The following is a 21530-nucleotide window of genomic DNA, read 5'->3' on the forward strand; positions in this document are numbered from 1 at the left end:
TGAAAATGAGGGTTTTTGCTTATTACCGCCCAATAAGCCGAAGCCATTTTTAAGAAGTGACAAGTTTCTTCAAAATGATGTCTCGTTTCAGCGTCAGCATGCATGTTGTGTGTGATCATTGGCGTTCTGTAGTAAAGCAGAACGTGTCGTATTGAGACAGAGATGGAATCAATATGTCATTTGTTATTGGCTCCACTCACTGTAATTAGGTAACCAATGAAATTCCAGAAACAACGTTTCACTGTAGTCTTAACGTGCTTTGCTGATGGGACAAAATTACCGCCTATGGTAATTTTCAAAAGAAAAACATTTCCTAAGAAGAAGAAATTTCCGAAAGGAGTGATCGGCCAATAAGCCGACCCCCAAAAATCAGGTCCAAAAGTTAGGGCCAGAAATTCGGCTTATTAGGCGGAAAATACGGTATTTAATTTTGTGCTAATTTTACCATAATTTATTGAAAGTATCAATTGTTTTCAAGCATTTCTTCATGATTCACAAAACGTGCTCACTAGCACTTATACTCACCATAGTCATAACACAAGCATGTACACATTGCAGCTTACATATGTAATTTATTTTACATTGCTGTTTTGAAATACTGTGAACAGTTTTGGTCTCTCATCTAAAAAAAATATTTACTTATTGAAGAGTGTTCAGAGAAGGGCTACTAGAATGGTTGTCTTATGAGAATAAGTTAAAATGTCGTGACGTATTTTTTCTTATGAAAATCAGGGTCCCTCTCTAGCTATTGGTAGCTCAGCAGTAAGATCTGAGTTTCAGTACTTGTCATGTACACAGTGTAAATATCACATTTTGTAACTTTTGTACTTAACAGACAAAAAAAAATAAAGAAATCAAGATGAAAAATAACCTTATTAAATTTTGCAATATATCTGTGTATCAGTATATTTGTAAAAGACAGGCTAGGCTTCAGTTAAGGCAGTTTTATTTCCTAAGAATGTGCAAGGGTGTTGAGAGGCAGAATGTGCACCAGGGACAATTATGTCCCAGGCCCCTTTTTGAAGTCTTCATAAATTTATGGAACATTCATGGGCATGTGAAGAATTTTCTGGTGAGTGGAAGCCAAATATGTTGAGAACATACATTTTTTTAATAAAAAGGTATTTTTTGAGGCAATGCAATTTCACACAGTATTGAGATTTTTCCTTATGTATGTTATGAAAGTGAGAATACATTATTCTTTATCCGTAACCCCCTCTCTCATCAGGCCTGAGAGTGTCTGACTTATAAGTTTCTGTCAAAAGTAGTAGAGGCAAACACTGTACAAGAGTGTAAGGTAAGAATCAATGAAAAGTGAAGAGCTGGTTTAAATGTTTACATAAATTTAGGGTGGGTGTGTAAAGACAGCCTTGACGAACCAAATGTTCCCTTGTTAAAACGTTACCTATCTAATTGAAAACTGGTATGTGTACTTCTGATACATACAAGTTCTTCATATAATCTCTCAGTCTGGTACACTTGTACTCTTTAAAATTGTTTGCCATTTGTATAAATTTTGAATAATATGTATTTTTGAATCTGATCTATGTAAGCTTAAGTTTAACATAATAATGTAAGGAACATTAAATTATTTTTCTTTTTATCCATTACATTGAATTTACTTCTTTAAGTTCATTTCAACTACATTCCATAACATTCTACTAGTTGGAGATAAGAAAGTATTCATAAGATTACATTAACATGCAATGATTAATCAATACATAATTAAAGTAACCTAAATTTACATATTGTGGTTAAAAGTAATAGCTAAGTAAAAATGCCATTCAGTGAGAATTTGATGCATTAAAATAATAACTGAATAAAATAAAGCTTGATTGTATTTTGTTTTTAATATTAACCTCAGTTATCAGTGGCATACATAACCTCACACACACATATGCAGTGCAGTCTGACTAATGTAACATAAGTAAAAGAATTTAGTAAATTATAATGTGAAGAAAGTGAAGCCATGCTTTAAAATATTTCATATTATGGTGAGATTATAAAACTAGCAAGTTGTTAACTCGTAGGGAGGGGTTTATGTACTGTGCTGACCCTATTCATAGCATCCTAAGAATGATAATTTTTCTGTTTCCTTTGAATGGAACTCTATGAATTGAAACAGAGCATCATTAGGTGGGCTCCCAGAACCATTGTTGATGAAAGTATGTTTTCTCAAAATACTAAATTTTACTTTGTATAAGAGAAGAGTAGGTCTTAACACTTTCTGAGATATTTTCTGGTTCTGAATACAAGACTTAAGAGGTTATAATTTTATTCTATAGGTCACTGTTTAGGTGTCATTTGGAGTATTCTACTCAGTGTGGGACTCCTTACCTTAAGAAAGATACTGTGTACTTGGTAAAGGTTCAAAGGAGGACTACTAGAATGATTCCAGGGATGGATAGGTTGTCTTAAGAAGACAGGTAAAATTCTCTAAAATTGTTTTCTTTTGAAAAACTAAAAGGAATTTCATTGAGAAGTTCAAGGTTGTTAAGGAAATTTATAGTGCTTATGCATCATATTTAATAGTGAAAATGATAAAACTAGTAGACATGAGTGTAGATTTTGGTAAGGTAAGTATCATCTTAAGCTGAGACAGCTAATAATGGATTGTTTTCTAGTGTGGTGTATACAGTAAATTTAAGAAGTTTAAGGGACAGCTTAATAGATATTTAAAAGGTAATCACTTAATTTCATGTTTTGTTTCTTTTCATTTTTTAAAGTTTAATCAATGGGGCTCTAACAGGCCTTTTCTTGTTTTTAAATGTTATGTTAATTTCATTTAGAGAAAATTTTATATAATAATTTATGTAAGGGAACATGTTACCAAATTATTATATACAGGTTGGTTTACTTTTAAACCTGACTGAAAAAACAAACAAAATTTCATTCAACTTGTGTACCACACTCTTTAAAATTCAGTACATGAACATTAAACTAAATGCAATAACTGACTTCATTCTTACATTAAACTATAGCATAAATAAAAACAACTATGTCTCAGATATTTTCATCATTGTATTTTCAAAAGTGTATTCAAACTTTTGGCAGGAACCAACTCAAAGGATTGTTTTTTATTAATAATTTGAGGAAAAAAATGATACTGCCTGAGAATAAGAAAAACTATATGTTTCTAATACCTGAAATTTTTCCTCTCATATTTCAGTCTCTAGTGTTAAATCTCTTCATCCAGAACTTTAAAAAAATATAGTCAGTGGAAGTAGATCAAAACTATCCTAAAGATCCAGACTTCTACATTTGTACTAGTTCTGTGAACTTGGAGGAATCGCATTTAATACCATCACCAGCATCATCCAGCAACTCGATATACATTTCTATAACGAGGAAAACAAAATAAAAAATAATAATTGTGAAGAAAAGTTTGAATATTATGAAAACAGTAAGAATCCAAAACAGTTGGAAGTTAATTATGCAAAGAATGTACTTGACTTGGTCTATTTTACATAATACATGCCTGAAAAAATTACCTAGTTATTATATTGAAGGAAATATGGCTTACAACACTGTAGTTTTGAATTTCTCTAAGCTAATTAAATGTGGTATGAGGTGGTACACTTTTGTTTGTATTTAATTATTATGTTTATATTGTGTGTACTTTTTTCTCTGTCTTTTAGTTAAGTTGGCTTGTGGCTCTTTAAAATTTATTGTAACATTATTCTCAGAGAAAGACAAACTTTTTTTCAGCCGTTGGTGTTGAGGAATTTATGTTGGTAATTAGTTTATGGTTAATAGGTAAGTAAATCTATACTTTATGTAAGTAAACTGATCACTTGTTTGTTCAATAGCCAATAATCATTCCCTATTGAATTGTAAACTCTTTGTCTGTTGAAAATGGAACTGAACACTTATAGGACAGATACTTGAAAATATGAAATTTTAGATTGAATATTGCTTAAAACTTGGTTAGAGCTTATAAATATCTTGAACTTGGATTAAACAATAGATTCAAAAAGGGTTGTCTTTAGTATTAATTTAATATAATAATAATTTATTAAGTTATGTTTGTACTTTCTGATTTGGTTTTCCCTAACTTCTTGTGTTTAAGTTTTAAGTTCAGTTATGTCACATGTGAAAGTCTGGGTCTGGCATTTTTAAATTTTGAGCATGTTTTAACTTGTAAAAGTTCTAATATACAACTTTTTATTAAAGAATGCTAGTAGAAAATTTTAAATTATTCTTTGCATAGATTAAAGAATTCTTGAAAGGTTGAGAAGTTTAGTCTCAGAAATGGAAACGAATTTAAACATAACATAGTACACAACTTTATTGTAGTTTAATCGAGAAAGATTGTTGAGAAGTTGATGTATTAAGAGTGAATTCTAAAGTACCTTAAAATGCAATATTTGTAACAAAAGTCTGCCATACATATACTAATTGCTTTAGAACACCAAACATTTTAAAGACTTCTATATTTAATTACAATAATTTTAAAATTAAATATCATAAGATTCTATTAATATTTTTAATGAAATATTATTGAAAATTTTAGAGTCAAATAATTTGCAGTTAATATTATTTAGTAAAATTAATAAAATTGTTTATTAGTTTCATTTTACAATGTACCTGTTAAATATCAAAGTTACAATGAATAATAATTTATTTAAGTTAGCTCTGTAATACATAAAAATTAAATCTTCTTAGAAATCACTTGTAAAGTTTATTTCATTCAATCCATAATAAATAAATAAGTTAAAGTGGACTGTGAAGTTTCACATTGGTAACTTTTATTACATGACTTTACAATTTTCTTTTAGTATGGAAGACTACAAATCTCTTTTCAAGGTTGTTTTAATTTGAAATGCTGGTGTTGGAAAAACCTGCCTTGTAAGATGTTTCACTCAGGTAAAGTTCAAATAGTTTTAAAGCTTTTTTTCTTGAGACGTGAAATAACATTGTTTTATGTAAATACTTGCCTAATATATTTGATGGCCAAAACTATACTGAGACGTGACAAGACTGGTTTCTCATCTGTTTATTAGCTAAGCATGTAAAGATGCACAGTAATTCACCTGATGAAATACACTATTCTTGCTCACTACTACAAAATCCTGTATAATTTATAATACAATGGGAAGATATTTTAAATTATCACAGTTTTTAAAAGGTCCAGGTATCCTGGTCATAGTTCTTTTTTTTTTCATTTGTACATCAATTATATTAATGATGGATAATCAGATAACTCACCATATTCAACTGTTTTCCAATTAAAAGACCCCATACAAAGTTATACTAAACAAAAGATAGTGCTACACTTCCAAATAAGGAATAATAATAAATGTTGAGAATAAGAAACAATTTAAAGAAAGGGTATGAAAATATCAATAGGGTTTACACTATATATATTCATTTGGGACTAAAAAAACATGTATTCAAGGTTGGTGTTGTTATCTCATCATTTATTCATTCTCATATATTAAACAATTTAAGTAGAATAGAAAACAAAAGCTATGAATTTTCATATGTCCTAATAATTACCTATCTTGAAGAAATATCACTGCAAGTACCTGTCAGCCAAGTTCCCAGCATGATAGGAATGAATGAATGTGAAAGGTGTGTGTTCATGTAGCTGTCAGGGCAAAAAACTTCCATTGTAGCTACTTCGCATGAAGGTATAGTAGTAGAGCATTAAAACATTCAAAAAAATGTTCTTTCAGAATCTTCTGTAATAATAACAGTGCTTGGGACACTGTATACTCAGTTGTAGAGTGCCAAGCACAATACAATGGAGCTCAGATTGCATTCAAGTCCCATAAAAAAGGCATTTTACTTTTCACTTATTTTAGACAATGGACATATTTTGTAAAGACTTAGAGTTGAACCTTTGGTTGTTTACAGTAAGTAAGAAGATAATCAAAAGGAGTGTATATTGGAAGACTCATTAAATATACTGACAAACTTGTTTATAGTTTGGAATAGAACTTGCTTGCCAGATGCTAAAGTAAAGGATATTATAGAACATGTTAACAATTGAGTTCCACATCCAAAAAAAAACATTTTTGTTCTGTAGTTGCATGTTGAATTTAATAATATTGGAACCTGTCAATCAAAAGAGCTGTTTAAAAAGTATAAATAACTTCTTCAGAGGTCTAAAAAAAATAATTTGCAATTCTTTTAGGAGTGTATTCTTAGGTTAGATGCAGGAATTAGTTTCTTTGCAGAATTCAAAACTTAAGCAAAAATATTGTCAAGGAAATGCTTAGAGCAACAGGTGGCTTGGATGGACCTGTGAGATAGTTTTTCTGGGTACTAGTGAAATATGCTAAAAGATGGCTTTGCTTGATCAAGTAAATCTCTAAACTTTGTTAAAAACAGTTCATAAACCAATCTCAAGAAATTAAAGAAATTATTAACAGAGCTATGACAATAAGAAAATAGGAAAAATACTTAGAGCATAAGCTAAATAATAGTTTTAAAGACTTGTCATTATTTTGATGCTAAAAGTACCAAAAAACAATCTAGATGAGATCAGATCTCATGTTGAAATGGAAAGCTATGGTAGAATGTGAATTATTGAAACTTGATTAAATTTGGGGAATATTCATAACAGGATTTATTTTGAAATTCTAATTTATGAGTTGTTTAGTAGTGATAGATGTTTCAGAAGAGGGATTGTGGTGGCTCTTTATGTAATGAATGAACTTGTAGTTTATTCATTACATTGAGTTTCAAGGTTAGAAAGTTTTTAAAAGGTTATTTTTTCAGACAGATGGCAGCAGTTAAAACGTATATAACAAGTTCAGGGTTTCTACCAATAAGGATACTGATACAGTGATTATGGGAGACAAAGAGATATTTATTTGGATTTTATTGAGTCAAGTAGTGAAGAAAAGAGGTTTCAGAATAGATAATTCCTGTTTGATCCATGCATCTATCCATTGTTCTCCCTTATTCAAATTCTTCCATTTTCTTCTGGTGGAATATAAGAATCCTTTCTACCCTAGTATCAAACTGAAGAGAAAGTTAATGTGAACAGTTCTGCTTCAGGTATGTGTAATCCTACTTGTATAAGAGTGAATGCACTCTTACATCTGACCAAAGGAAATATAGTATAGATCACTCCTACACTAAAAGCCAACCCATTCTAAGTGGTTGTGACCAGCCAAATGGGTCTTACATTCTCCTCTGGATGCAGACCAAGGATAATTTATCCTTACATATGCTTATTATGGTACGTATATCACATATTTCTTACATACTGTATGATTTGACTTGTTACTCAAGCTATGCTGCAAATGTTATAGTCTGCCCACACCCTAAGATATACAGATTGGTTGAGCAGACTTTACATTCTGCCCATCTGTATGATACTTTATCACCATGTAGGTCTTTTAAAACAGTTCCTTTCTGCATTATCACTTGTATTGGATAAAAAATGACCCCTACCTGAGATGGGTGTAGTTTCTCATCAAGTGATGTTCCTACTAGTTCTTCACTCTTGTAGCGGGTGATGAAGCATTCTGTAAGTTCTCTCTTTCTGTCACAACAGTTTCAAAAGGGAGCTTTTTTTAGTTCTTTATGAATGCTAGTATCTTCTCCATTTTCCATTTTTCAATGCTTTCACTGTGTGTGTGTGTCTCTCTTGTGGGTCATCAAGAATGAGCTTTTGGTAAACACAAAGTGCTCAAAGTGAATGCTGTATTTGGAGGATGCATGACCCTTCTGTTGGTGGAGGGTAGAGTCTGATGTTGATTACATTATAGCAGGGGTTCCCAACCTTTTGGCACTTTCGACATGAAAATGTAATTGATGAAATAAAATTAATGTTATCCCAAGCTACTTCTAACAAGGCTACTCCCCTGCCAAGGCTTCGCGACCCACCGGTTGGAAACCCCTGCATTATAGAATAGTATAATAGAATAATATTATTACACTTAAGGGTGAGTGTATTGTTCAAGGGCCTTACACCTGCAAAATTTATTTGGGGGTGGTATGAAGTTTAACTCTCAGTGATGTCGAGAAAACCCACTTGTAGAGAAATATATATGCAAAAACTGCTTGTTTGGGTTGAGAAAATATTTTACATAAAAGAGCAAACAATGTTTTGACCTTCTTCGGTCATCGTCAGGTTCACAAAGAAAGAGGTAACTGACCGGAAGCTGAACTTGTTTAAAAGGGGTTGTGTAACTGAGTGTCGGAATATAGAGGGTGGTGAGAAAAGTTTAACTCTGTTCTGTGAGGAAGTAGTCTATTCGAAACACATTTACAACTGAAGAAAATGTTAACTATTTCAGAAATCTGTTATTGTTAACAATTTATTTTACTTATTGAATGTTAAGATTTTTATTCTTCATAGGAATACTTGATTTTATTGAAAATGCTTCTTTTATTCAGAATGGCTTGTTATTCTTACTAAGGAAGCCAAAGTTTGAAAAAAAACATTTTTTCTGATAAGTGTAATATTGAGCCTGTGGTGCATGGAAGTTTGACAAGGATTTCTTGTGTGAAAGGAATATTGGTGCTGTGGAAAAAAAATAAATAAGTAGGGGATTATAGATAATTATTAACAAAACTCTAAACCTTTCTTCCAAGAGGGAGTGAAAGCAAATAACAGTTGTGGTTCAACTTACAAATTTATTTATATAATAATGAGGAAGTTGTTATAGCTTTATACAAAATTATAGTGGGAACATTTTTGTATACTGTGCATGCAGTTTTGGTCTGCTTGCTAAATAATGAAAAGAAACAAACTAATGAAATTATATCAGGTTTAAGTAACATAACGTGAGAAAGTACTTCAAGGTTTTCTCCTGGTTATGGACGAGCTACAGTTAACTTGGTTCAAAGTATTAAACATTATTGGGGTTTTGGATTGTGTTAGTGGTCAGTTTAAGTGTTACAATGGAAAATTTGAATTTGAATGTTAGAGATAATAGGTTTCAACTTTTCAAACTCAGTGCAGACATGATCTTTAACAAATTAGTTTTGTTGTTGTTGGTTAAGTGTTATAAACTGGTATAATGCATTTCCTGATGATGTGTACATTAATTTTAATTATTTCAGACTTCTGTTTGATAGGGTACATAGACATTAAGGCTACATAATGCCACAGGATATACACACGATTCTGCTTCTTATCTGATTACAGAGCTTACTCTTTGGTTCACAGTTTTGAACTATTCTGAAAATTTAAGGTATTGAGAATTCTTAAAGAGGACAGCAATCAAAGCACCAATACAGTATTAGAAACACTAAAATAATGAAGTTTAAGTTTTATCTCACAAGTTTAAAATCCTAAGAATATCTATACATTTGTTAAATACTTTTGTGAAAGCAGTATATTTTGGTATCTATAATAACTGAGCTCCTTCAGTGTAATAAAATATGGAGAAACAGTATTTCACAAACCTAAGAATCTGACAGTTCATTATGAAAATACATTTGACTCTGTATGTTTAAGTCACTTTTAACTATTACCATGTCAGGATGTATTTCAAGCTTAGCTGTTGTTTCAGGGTCTGTTTCCTTCATGTCAAGGAGCAACAATCTGAGTTGATTTTTTAATTAAGACTGTAGAGGTTGAAGAAGGTTAAGTGAAATACTCATGTAATTACATCTGCTGGAATGTAATCATCATCAAATATTAATTAATGACTACAGAAGAATTACTGTGCTAATCTGGGTTAAAACCTTTTGTAAACTCGATAACGAAGTTACTGTGCACCATTGCATAGTGTCTTTAATGGTGTCATATAAACTAACATGTATTAATTTGCCCTATAATTTAAGATTTATGAGAAAAAATGTTGAATATTAGATCTGGTAATGTGTTATAAGTCATTTTCTAAATTTAGACTTTATAATAATAGTTGTTGAATAATGTTATGTGCTAGATGATGGTTCTAATGCCAGCCAGCATTTTCTTCGTTTGGAGTTAGTTTATGACTGTCAACTTGGGAGTAAAGATATCAAATTCTTCATATTATGTATGTTCTCAGCTAGTTATAGAGAGTGTAAGAATTGTTGAAACCTTTTTTGGGGTTTTGCAAGCTCAACTTTTGACTTAAAGGAGATAAAATCTGGCTTGAAGTGGTGTCCCATCAGTTTTTGTTTGTGGCCTGTTGGTCCATGTTAGGATGATATGTTTATCTGAACAGTTGAATGTGAATTATTACTGTTTATCTGACTTTTTTTTTATCAATTTGTGGCACAAAGATGACCAGGACATAAGTTACTCAACTATAAAGATTCAACCACACACATGTCCAGTCAGAGAACTAAAAATAATACTTCTCTAAATTTAGCCAGTCAGACACAAGATACAAAAAATGACTGCTCTGTATTACTGTGTGAAGATCACCTTCTAATAATCCAGTCCAACAACATCATAAGAGCAGAGAAGTAATGCAGTAGTTTTTAGGTAATAATGTATGTATACATGACAGTGAGTAATAACATATTCCTGATAGTTATTGAATGTCATTCAAATTGATGTCTGGATGTACAGGATTACATTGATCAGCTCATGCAGTAAAAACTAAGAAGCATTTGTGAAATTTCTTACTTTTCAGGAAGGTGCAGAAAATTAATTAATGAAATCAGATCTCATTTTCTATAATTGTTTTTAAAATAGTTTACATTTTTGTATTGTATCTACAAGGTTTTAAGAAAAGAAAGTAACCTATCAAAAGTATAAGTAACTGTGGTATATTGTTCATTTTGGTTACTGTATTGTACCTAAGATTTTAACACAACTTATGAATACGAAAGAACAGTTTTGCCCTTCAAAGTTCTCCTTGCACATCCATTCTCGAGAAAGTAAAAACTTGAACCTATTCTTTACTTTTCAGAAAATCATTGATTCACCTCTTAAACTCCACTATTGTCAAGAGAAACTTATTCTGTAAGTCAGTAATTATGTTAGGATAATAAAAATTTCTTAACTGAAGCCTATCCTAGTTGTTTTTACAAATCTTAAGCTTACGTCCTTTCATCATATTATCTTCAGAATATAGCACAATTAATGAACAGTCTCCTAAATTTTGATATGATTTCCTCCAACCAACCATTGTTTTTCCAAATAAAAATGAGTCAAGAGATATTAGCCTATTTTTTAATAAAGTAACCCTTGCATCTCTGGAATCATCTTAATAACCAACATATCAGTAAAGACCCAGACATGTAAATATATTGTTGAAGTCAAAATGATGTAATGAACAAACAATCATGGGAGTTTTTCTCTGTTAGTTAATTTTTTTCCACTTTTTTTTGACAAAATGCTGTAAGACTGCATGGTGTAAGTTACCAGCTATTTCAGCATAATCTACTTCATCTAATTAACTGCACTAACAGAGATTTATTTTTAGCTTCAGATATGGGACACTGCAGGACAACAGAGATATCGTTCAATTACTCAGAGCTATTATCGCAGTGCTCATGCCTTGATTTTGGTATATGACATCACCACACAACCAACATTTGACTGTTTGCCAGATTGGTTGAGGGAGATTGAGCTATATGCAAACCCAAGAGTTTTAAAAAGTGTTAGTAGGTAAGGTAATTTACTAATGCTATACAATGATAATGATATAATAAATAAAGTGAGCTTTCAAGTCAATCAACATTGTTTTAATCTTGAGAGTGCATATATCTTGTGAAGTAAACATAACAAGTAAAATTCTTGATGACGAGAAACCCACTAGAAATAAAAATGTATCTCAGAATGGCTGGTATGGGTATTAACACTTGTACTAATAAAGCAGAGAACAATGTATCAACCTTCCTAGGTCATCTTCAGGTTAACAAAAACCTAGGAAGGTCGAAACATTGTTCTCCACTTTATTAGTGAAAATGTTACTACCCATACCATCCATTCTGAGATACATAGTAAGTAAAACTTACAATAAGTACATTGAATTCATTTGAGTATCTTTATTGTTAAAATGATTTTCACTGTAATTTTACTGCAATACCATACTTCCAATTCAGTATGTAACATTAGGTTCTGCAAACAATTCACATTTTCTGTAATAAATTCACACATCATTATTCCAGTTAGAGTAAAATAGCATGCTTCATAAGCTTTCGAGTTCTTCAGTTAGTGTTATTCATGTCATGTTCAAATCTTTGTTACATAGTTTCTAATGAGTGAAGTTATTGTATACGTGGATATAAATAAAAAACCCAAGTTACAGATTATTATAGTCTTATTTAATGATGCTGAATAAATACTCTGACCATTGAGATTTTAAAAATATTATATTCATATAACAGCTGCAGTCTAAATAATTACAATTTCAGTTTTATGAAGGTATGTAGGTAAAAGATATGAGTTCCAGAATATTGTTTTGTACTATAATTCTACCATGCATTGCTTTGGAAAATAGATCTTTGGTATTACTTTTGGTGTAGTGTTTAATATCACCTGACAAGATTTATATGAAGTAAAATTGATAGAGATGACAGAGAAATCCCTAGTCATATAGGAGAAGACTCTGCAAGGGCTAATGAGATGTATTTCATTCAAACCTCAGCCAAAGAGGCAGACAATGCAAGAAAACTGTTCAAGGAAATTGCAGCACAGCTTACCCATGAAGCATTGATCAGCAAATCACATTACAATGGTATTTCTAGAGACGTCTCTTCATCAGTTAATGAATCTAAAGATGGAAGTGAAAGTCAGTGTTGCAAATTTTCATGAGGTGCTTTTTACTTGCTAAGTAAATTTAACTAGCCTTAATTTCTACAGTATTAGGAAGAAATTCTAACAGGTAATGTATCTTGAAGATATGTGCTTCCAAGGTGGAAGAGTCTTTGATTTCCTAATGATTTGTTTTCTGTGTAAATCAGAGCTCTGTGCATAAAGGTCTTTTATTATTCTAACAGATATGTTATGGAAAGTTACAGTATTTCTGTAATGATGCAGTGTTGTAAGTGTTTGCATGAGTTGTAAGAAAAATTCTGTGTGTAATTTCTCGACATTCTTATGACATTTGTAGTATAAAAATGTTCATTTCTGAAGGCTGTAATTATAATGTGGAAAATATCTGAACGTTAAAATTAAAATTATAACATTTGCTGTCATGTAGAAGTGAGAGTTGTTAACATTTTCTTCTGTGTTATTTTAAAGTTTGGTATTGAAGTAATTAATTTTTTCCTCAGTTTTTGTTCATAACAAACCTATTTTCCACCTTTGTACTTGATTATAAGTGCAAGTAATTTATTTAGTCATTATTAAAATTAATATAAAAGATCTCAAACTTCAAACATGTATGTATTTCTCTCTTGCGTACATGATTTTTGTAAGTCCTTTGTTATACAGTGTGGCCCGTAAGTCCCTACCCATTCATATATCTTATGTATCCAGTGTATCTGTGTGCTGTCCCTCATTCTCGATGCATAATATTATGTGATGCCATGTTCTGTGAGACATTTTTCTCAACATAGCATTGGTTACTCTTCCAAATGCCGCAGTAACAGCTGCCTTCAACTCATCATTAGTATTATTGAATATAACATAATAACATATGGATGGGTAGGAACTTATGGGCCACCCTGCAGAATTACACAACCTATGACCAATTACAGAGCTATGTATTAAAGCACTTAAGGTATTACTTTTGGTGTAGTGTTTAATATCACCTGACAAGATTTATATGAAGTAAAGTTGATAGAGATGACAGAGAAATACCTAGTCATATAGGAGAATACTTTGCAAGGGCTAATGAGATGTATTTCATTCAAACCTCAGCCAAAGAGGCAGACAATGCAAGAAAACTGTTCATGGAAATTGCAGCACAGCTTACCCATGAAGCATTGATCAGCAGATCACATTACAATGGTATTTCTAGAGAAGTCTCTTCATCAGTTAATGAATCTAAAGATGGAAGTGAAAGTCAGTGTTGCAAATTTTCATGAGGTGGTTTTTACTTGCTAAGTAAATTTAACTAGCCTTAAGTTCTACAGTATTAGGAAGAAATTCTAACAGGTAATGTATCTTGAAGATATGTGCTTCCAAGGTGGAAGAGTCTTTGATTTCCTAATGATTTGTTTTCTGTGTAAGTCAGAGCTCTGTGCATAAAGGTCTTTATTATTCTAACAGATATGTTATGGAAAGTTACAGTATTTCTGTAATGATGCAGTGTTGTAAATGTTTGCATGAGTTGTGAGAAAAATTCTATGTGTAATTTCTCGACATTCTTATGACATTTGTGGTATAAAAATGTTCATTTCTGAAGGCTGTAATTATAATGTGGAAAATATCTAAACGTTAAAATTAAAATTATAACATTTGCTGTCATGTAGAAGTGAGAGTTGTTAACATTTTTTCTGTGTTATTTTAAAGTTTGGTATTAAAGTAATTTTTTCCTCAGTTTTTGTTCATAACAAACCTAATTTCCACCTTTGTACTTGATTATAAGTACAAGTAATTTATTTAGTCATTATTAAAATTAATATAAAAGATCTCAAACTTCAAACATGTATGTATTTCTCTCTTGCGTACATGATTTTTGTAAGTCCTTTGTTATACAGGGTGGCCCGTAAGTCCCTACCCATTCATATATCTTATGTATCCAGTGTATCTGTGTGCTGTCCCTCATTCTCGATGCATAATATTATGTGATGCCATGTTCTGTGAGACATTTTTCTCAACATATCAGGGGTTACTCTTCCAAATGCCGCAGTAACAGCTGCCTTCAACTCATCATTAGTATTATTGAATATAACATAATAACATATGGATGGGTAGGAACTTATGGGCCACCCTGCAGAATTACACAACCTATGACCAATTACAGAGCTATGTATTAAAGCACTTAATTAAGTATCTACTATGCACTGTGTGTGTGACATTGTATTCTTCTGTTTAGGCACAAGGTGAGTTGTGGAAGTACTTGTGATATCTCAAGAATTTCCAGCTAAGTAGAAGAATCCAAACCTGCAAAACAGGAGGTTTGCAAATCTCATATAAGTGTTTCTTGGCATATGTAACAGTTGAGCCACAAAGAATAAGACAGGACACAAGTTTGTAAAGGAACAAATATTTAATGAAAGTATTGATATTTTACAATATAAACAACAGTGTGCTATCAAATAGTTTGAGACAATGCTCAGGTAATATGGTTTATAGTTGGCAAGTGATTGTATGTTTGAATATGTGATTGAAAGGGTGTGAGACCAGCAAAGGCAATGAAGACTTTAGTGATAAATGTGCTCTTCCTTGTGTATGTTTCTCCCCCTGTAACAAAGACTGGCATATTAAAATATGATCACTAAAAGTGAGCATCTCTGAGTAAAAAGGCAACACAATAGAGCTATCCATCGTTTTAGCCTCTGCAAATTCCAAGTTTCTACTTCAGTTTCACCACAGAAATAATAATACAATGCAACAAAATTTTTACTTTTTCTTGTTCCTGGGCAGAAAGTGTTATTTCCCAACTGCTTATGCCTAAAGTAAGTAGAAAAGACCTATTTTCTCTTCAAACTTTGCTTTTGTGACCTAAGAGTGTATAACAAAAACATTATGGAAAACTATATTTGGGGGCTGATACGTGAAAGTAATTTACATTAGTCATAAATCTTTAGAAGCAAGTAGTTTTGCACATTTTCCTTTATATAAGGTCTCAATAAGACAAGAAATGAATGAAGATTTACATGTATTTATACTAAAGATATACAAAAATGTGCAAATTTGCCCATTTTTACATAGAAAATAGGTTAATTTCTAAATTTCATTGTCCAGGTCACAAAAGCAAAGTTTGAAGGGAATAATGGCCATTTTCTGTACTTTTACAACATAAGCAATTACGAAATAAAACATACTCTCCAGGAACAAAATTTGTGTTATATAATGTAATCCACCTACAAAATCCTATGTTACACTGTCCTATAAAGCAATTTATATATAATTCACTCACTGGTGAACTTTAAAGCAACTACTTAAAGGCAAAAGCCAAATAGCACCCACACAAATGAAAATGGAAGTTAACCCTAAAGTAACAAAAATGCTTGAGTAGTTCCTGGAAAGTAATATTACATAAAAATACTCAGACCCATTACCAATAATTGAAAGTAACATCTTTAAAGAGTTCTTGTGTGGAAGTTGAAGAAACACTAGAAAAAATATTTAAGTCTAAATGAAATTAACAATTATTCAATGTAAAGATATATGTAAATCCCTTTAAAATTTATACAACCTTTTGAAAACATCTGTAGAATTTCTAAAAACCTCTAACATTTAGGCACAATGAGATTTTATAACTATATGTACAAATATCTTTGTATGCATGTACAGTATACTGGTAAATTCTAAACATCCCAGAAAAATGACCAGTATTCAAACACTTACAAAGTTTATTGGATCAGCTCCAAACCATATACTGTAATAAATGTATTCACATATTGAAAGTGCAGTCTTATAATTCTTAGAAATTCTTTTTGTTAACATTACGATACCTAAGCTGATAAATTCCTCACGTGTTCTCCAAGCAGGATCAAGTCAACTTGTTCCTGTACACAAGCTATGTTGATCTTGAGAGTATCATATTAAAACAACTTGCACTTGAGCAAGGTTTGTCAGACATTTTAGACATTGTCACGACTCTTGATGATTGGTTGCAACACTACCAGTGTAAATGTGACAGAGAATAATCTATTGAAGATTTATTTTACAAAGTAAACTCCTAACAAATGACGTAAAGAATGAGATTATAAGTTTGCTATAAATATGCTATATATATTGTTAATGCATGTGATGTATAAATGCATGGTAATTTTCACATCTACATGAACTTTCGACCTATGGAATGGAAATAAATTTAAAAGACACATATTTTTTGTTCTATTTATTTAATGTTTTTACACTGTTTACATACATGTAACAAAAATTGTTTTGAATGCATATGACAAACAAAATGGGGTGCCTTAAGTTCAGCAATTTAGAAAAGTCCATATGGAACACAGATTTGTGTGGATCATTTTATAAGGACAGTTTGCTACAAAAGGCATTTGGATGCAGTCAGAAAGGTGCTCTTAATGCTGATGTTCTACTGTACTCAGTAGTTTGCACAGTACACTGATGTGTTTAATCTATTGAATTTTCAGGTGTTACAAATTTGTCTAAGTGAATGAAAATACATCATGCTGTCAATCCTTTGCTGTGATAATTATACATTCCATGTTTTATTTCTGGATGTATAAATTCTGTTTTTAACTTATCATGATCAGACTATCATGATGTTAAACAAGTTTTGAAGATTATATTCCTTAATTTAGTGAAATGTTTATCGTTTTTAACCTTTTACAGCTTAACTTTTTGTATGGATGGATTGATATATATTTAAATAAATATACATGTGCTGCACTAAATGTGCTTTACTTTTGAAGAAAATTTTGAAAACTTAATTCAACTACATTTCTCAACCCATAAAGATTTTTTTCTTTGTCCTATAGTTTGATGTTTAAATAAGCTGCCTGAAATTTGACTGATGTCTCTGCTTTGATAAAGTCTTATATGTGTAGTGCATTACGTTAACTTCTGTAATGAATTAATGAAACCCATTTATGATTTTTTTTTCTTTTGTAGTAGTCTTGACTTTTGATTTAAGTTCAAAAATAAATTACTGATGACCAGAAAATATGGTGTCACTCTTCAAACACAGTCACATTCTTCACTTGAATTTTTATTATAATACACTGTCAAATACTATTTGTAATAAATTAAATTATATCATCAGTAATGTGTTTATTTAACAGTATGCTCATACAGTATCCTGGTACTTTGAAGTGGAGTTATGGATTTATTGTACTTTGAGAAATTGGCAATTTTAAAGTAAAGCAAAAACAAAATTCCTGATCTTTGTCTACCTCTCCCCAGAAAGTTTAGATTTTTCAGGTAAAAGATTAATATAAATTTGACTGATTTCAGTACATGACTTTACTGAAAGTTTGTAACTGACTACAGCATGATGTGCATTTTGGTAAAAACTAAAGTACATGTAACCAAGTTGACAATTAACTCTTGTATAAAATATAGTATAAGTTAATAAATCTTCTCTTGATAAAAGTGCTCTTAGTTATAATACTATAGATGGAGCAGTCATTGTAAAACTGTGTTTAATAAAACAAAATATTTGTAACAACACTTGCTGTTGTATGTCTTGGGCGTCCGTTAAACATGTAAATATGAATAAACAAAAGTTACACAACAAATGGTGTCAAACGTTTACATTGCTATTGAACAATAAAATATTTATTCAAAGTTAAAAACAAATTATAATATTTTGTATGTGAGTCAATGCTTCTTAGCATATATCATCAAAGAACTTTAATTAAACCTCATTACATGTGTTTACAGATATATCTTTTATTATTATCACAAATAGATTGTAACCTGTTATATACATGTAAAACTATTTATTGAGATTTTAAACATGGTCCTCATTTTCTGTGTAAATAAGTGATGAATAAAAAATAAAAGTGAGTTGTTTCTGTGTTGAGAATACAATTTTTAAGCCATAAAAGTCTGAGACATACTTCAAAGAAATGTTACAAAATGTGACAGTAATTTCTTGATGACCTAATATTTAGTAACTTAACATGCAATAATTTATAAGAAATGATAGAATTTTGAAACACTTTCATTACCGACACTACACTGCATCATTTAAAAAAAAAATTTATACTGAAGCTCATAAATGAAATGATAATTGTATTATGTTTATGGCAAACTATATTTAAAACAACTTTTAACTGTATATACAGATTTAGACTGAAAATGATTTTCACTGTTTATTTAAAAATGTAGTCACTTCCTCGTTTCTTCACAAACTTCGAGTACACCCATGTATAAACAGACACTTGGTTAACTTATATTATGAGAAACTTAAATTAACCTTTTGTTGCTGAAAGCCCATGGTAGGCCCATTAATAATAAAATGTTAAACATTATTAGTGGTCAAGTTATTGTAGTGTTCTACCAAATGTTCTAGACCATTAAAAAACAAACTTCCCTACTTTTTAGATATTCTGAGTAAAACGGTTTTCCTGCAGAGATTCAGGGAATACTACACTTCAGAGTATAATGCTATATCTCATTTACAACTAGAATTGTCTGGGAGAAGATATTTGACAGAATTAGTCTGACAATGACACAAATGTAGTCACAAAACAAAGACAAAAGTTGAAAATGAAAAAGAGTGAGGCAAGGACTATCTGGAAGCATTTATTAGTAACATTTCCTTTTAAGTAAATCCAAAATAATGTTTAAATCCATCTAAAGTTGAAGCTTAAACAGAGCTAAAATCTCATTTCAAACAAACAAATTTCACAAAGTACTTGTTAAAATAAATCAGCCGTAACAAGTTGAAGTAACACTATGCATTAACATTAAAGTGTGAAAAGGATATCAAACTGATGCTGAAAAAATAATTGCTAAATATAATGTATTATTTTAATTTCAAAATAAATCTCCTTAAATCAGCCTAAAAACTTGTAAACATGTTTTTTTTTTATTAATTAATAAGTTACCTCTCAAAGCACAGATGCAAAGTGTATACTATCCAGTAAAACTCTTTGGCTGAACTTAGGATTATTTTAAAAAAGAAATATTTAAATGTTAATAACAGTTCAAAGAACATTTTCTTTCTTACTGCACTATGGCCAGTAAGTTTGTAGTAAAAGGGGAACATTTTCCATTGATGACAAAAAAACTAATAAACAATTATACCTGTATATGTTTCTTTCTTTTAGGGTTAATAATGGAAAAGTCATTTGTTTCTAGTATTAACATAAACAGTATATTATAATGTAAAAATAGTAATAAATATGTACATGACTGAACTGTATGTATGGTTTTTATCAATTTTTTCAGACTTTCAAAAAAATAAAATCTTGCTGCTTACTTAGTGTATTACATATTTAAATATTACATATCTGAAAGAATCCAGTTATTATAACTAATTCTTCAAACAACATTAAAGACACTTATCAATTTCAAACCAGCTCTGTATTAGGTGAGGAATTTTAAAGAATCAGAAGACTTTGTATTGAGACAAACTACCCACCAACTATTGAATAGAACATCAAAGAAATGTCATCAATTCCACAGTGGATCAGTGAACACAAAAGCAGAATAACATATCAAACTTCTCTGATGTTTTTACATTATCTAAAGTACTATCCAGACCTTCTCATCAAGTGTTATAAGGGAAGGTACTTAATATTAATGCTGTACAGTGTGGTAAGCAACAAAAATTCTCACCTATTCACTAAAGTTGCAGAAATAAACACAGTACTGTGTGTCTATGTAAATGCTAATGTATCAGTAATATTGCTGTGAAAGCTGAAATTTCTAGAAACTCTCCTCATGCTTAAAAATTAACCAATGCAGTGTGTCAAGAGACAGTATACATTGTTGGTCTGCTATAGTTGGTATACTATAAATCTCAGAAGCTACAGCTGTCATTAAAGCTTATTAATCAAAAACTTCATATATTGACCAGGAACATTTAGAGATTTCAAAAATTATAAACTGTTTAACTTCAGTAGATTAACATTGGACATTATATAACTTCAGTTACAATAAACTTGCATGTGAACAACTAAGAGCTAGCTTGCTCCCTATTAAATGAATTATATCCGTTCAAAATTAATTCACTTACTGTGAATCCTCAGGATAAGGAAGTTCTAGATCAGATAAAGACTCAATATTGCTTCTAAGTTTGTAAAACTTTTGTATATAAATCATTATTCTTAGTAACCATTATTATAAATTGTATTGTTTTTTGCATAAGTATTGTCCTACATGCAAGTTTTCTATGGCCTTTCAAAACTGTGTTCCATGTACTTCCTTTTTAACGAATTTGGACCGAAAGTGTACAAAGAAACTTTTATAATGATGTTAGGTTTAGGAAAGATCAAATTTGATAAAATTAGAAAAGAATCTCTAAAGTTTTAAAATCACTTTGGACTTATCAAATGGAGTAAATCCATCACAATATTTCTTACATTGTATTATTGAAGAAATTCAATATCTTAAGTTTGATAACCAAAAAAAAATTAAAATTCAACTACAGTTCTAGATAACATGACCTATACAGATACATAAAAAAATATTAGTTAAATATGGGAGTATAATACTTTGTCATCACATTCCAACTTCTCGTCTTTAGACTGTCATACCCTAAAACTTCAAAATGGTTTTGTTTTTCTTTAATGATATTAGCTAAGGGAGTTTGATATGATAGGTTTAAAGTGAGTGGGTGATTTTCTATCTTTACATTACCTAGTTATTTTACAAAATTCTATAATGTAATTACTACATGCCTGCATAGCTCTTAATTTTTTTCCTTGACCGCCAATTAAATACACATTTATTTGATTATGTACAACCTAGAAGGAGAGCCTTGGTTACAATTCTTTATCCTGTCAATTTTCGAACTATAATTTTGAATGTCAAAAAAAGACTATCATCTTCAATTTTGGGCCTGAATAATTTAACTGACCCTTCGGTATTGATATCAGCCTTCTTGTGATTGTTTTTGGTGAAGTTACCAGATGTGATTTCTTCC

General features: G+C 30.7%; 1 long non-coding RNA gene and 1 pseudogene across 1 annotated transcript; both read left to right on the forward strand.

The window, feature by feature from the left end:
• The first annotated feature begins 838 nt into the window (after nucleotides 1-838).
• LOC143252166 (uncharacterized) lies at nucleotides 839-18438 on the forward strand. The gene is made up of 3 exons (XR_013028866.1): nucleotides 839-1072; nucleotides 2286-2426; nucleotides 14832-18438. It is a non-coding gene; the product is annotated as an uncharacterized LOC143252166 (long non-coding RNA).
• LOC143252165 (ras-related protein Rab-30-like) lies at nucleotides 4780-14117 on the forward strand (annotated as a pseudogene).
• Nucleotides 18439-21530: the final 3092 nt, after the last annotated feature.

This window comes from Tachypleus tridentatus, chromosome 6 (genome assembly GCF_004210375.1).
Source record: "Tachypleus tridentatus isolate NWPU-2018 chromosome 6, ASM421037v1, whole genome shotgun sequence".
NCBI classification, from domain to species: domain Eukaryota; kingdom Metazoa; phylum Arthropoda; class Merostomata; order Xiphosura; family Limulidae; genus Tachypleus; species Tachypleus tridentatus.